The sequence below is a fragment of the Panthera pardus genome, unplaced genomic scaffold (genome assembly GCF_024362965.1).
Source record: "Panthera pardus isolate Hobbes unplaced genomic scaffold, ASM2436296v1 HiC_scaffold_12, whole genome shotgun sequence".
NCBI classification, from domain to species: Eukaryota; Metazoa; Chordata; class Mammalia; order Carnivora; family Felidae; genus Panthera; species Panthera pardus.
In genome coordinates, this window is record NW_026526677.1 from 19,752,411 (window position 1) to 19,753,844 (window position 1,434).

The window sequence follows — 1,434 nt, forward strand, 5'->3', positions numbered from 1 at the left end:
GCGGCTCCGCCCCCAACGTTTACGTAAAGATCTGCGCGCCGGGAGCGGCCTTCATTGAGCGCCAATCACAGTCTGAGGTTCTAGCGCCCTCTAACGCTTGGCGGTGCAAAAAGCGGCAATGATGATTAAATTAGCTCAGGCTCCTTTGAAGGATTGTGCCTGGCGGGGAGCTCTTGGTGGGGAACAGAGGAAAACTCAAAGGTGCGTTTCTGTTCTTAAAAGATCTCCCATCATCCAGAAAATTGATCTTAAAGGGAGAAAAGTAGAATGAGGGATGGGAGAGCTTCAGGGTTGAAACATTAAACTATAATAGACAGTAAATTTCAAAGCCAGATCAATTTGTGCAGAATATACACAGCCAACGGTTACAAAACATTCCCTGGCTCTTTTACTCCGACTCAGATAAAGCATATGTAAAAGGAGGGGCGCCTGCGCCTGAGTGGCTCAGTCAGTTGAGAGTCTGACTTCAGCTCAGGTGGTGATCTCATGGTTCATGAGTGCGAGCCCCACATCTGGCTCCGTTAGTGCAGAGCCTGCTTTTGATCCTCAGTCCCCCTCTTTCTCTCTGCCCCTCCCCCGCTCACGCTCTCTTTCTCAAAAGTGAATAGACATTAAGAAAAAAAAAAGGATTATGGAGTAAAGGAGAGGAATTGGTGAGGTTTTGTTTTGTTTCTGAGAGAGGTGTACTTAGCAATGTGAGTAGCTTAGGGAAGTTGTTACCTCCTTCCCTGAAACCTGGGTCTATTCTTAGGAGCCTGAGATGTGGTGCCTGTAGTTGGGAGACGCAAAAGAGCGGTGCCTGAGCATGCCTGAAAAAGTTTGAGTTTCCTGTGGCAGCAGAGTGGAGGTGTCCATGTTGGGACCTACACACATTCCCAGATTTTGCTGGATGGAGGAAGGGGGTTGGAGTGATTTCCTTGTACCAACTGTGGGCCATAACAGAGAGAGATAATAGATCCATTCAAAGTCCTGCTCCAGGGGTCTTCTGCCTGAGGGTGAGAAAGCCCCATGACAAGAGTCAGGGGTGGCAGAAAGTAGGTGGTGATTGAGAACAGCTTAGCACCTCATGGGCGTCCCACAAAGCGGCCCATGTGGAAGACCTGGTCTCTACCAGGCCAGAGAATGTCTGGAGTACTGCACAATTCAAGATGTTTCTCATGTACTAATTTCTCCCCTCTTCTCACTCCCCCTTTGCCCAGGAGGGCTCAGAAACCACCTTCCCTTTAGTCAGGGATGAGAAGCGGAAGGGCAAGATAGGAAGGAGGCCCCATGCGGGACAGAGAAGATGTGATTGCAAATTAGACTTGGAGTTTGGGTTCACGTGTTGGAATGGACATTTTAATTTCTGAACTGAGGAGTATCTCTTAACTAAGAGTGAGCAGAAAAGTCATGGGTCTGCCAGAATTTCTTTCTAGGGCCAGAGATTACTCCACC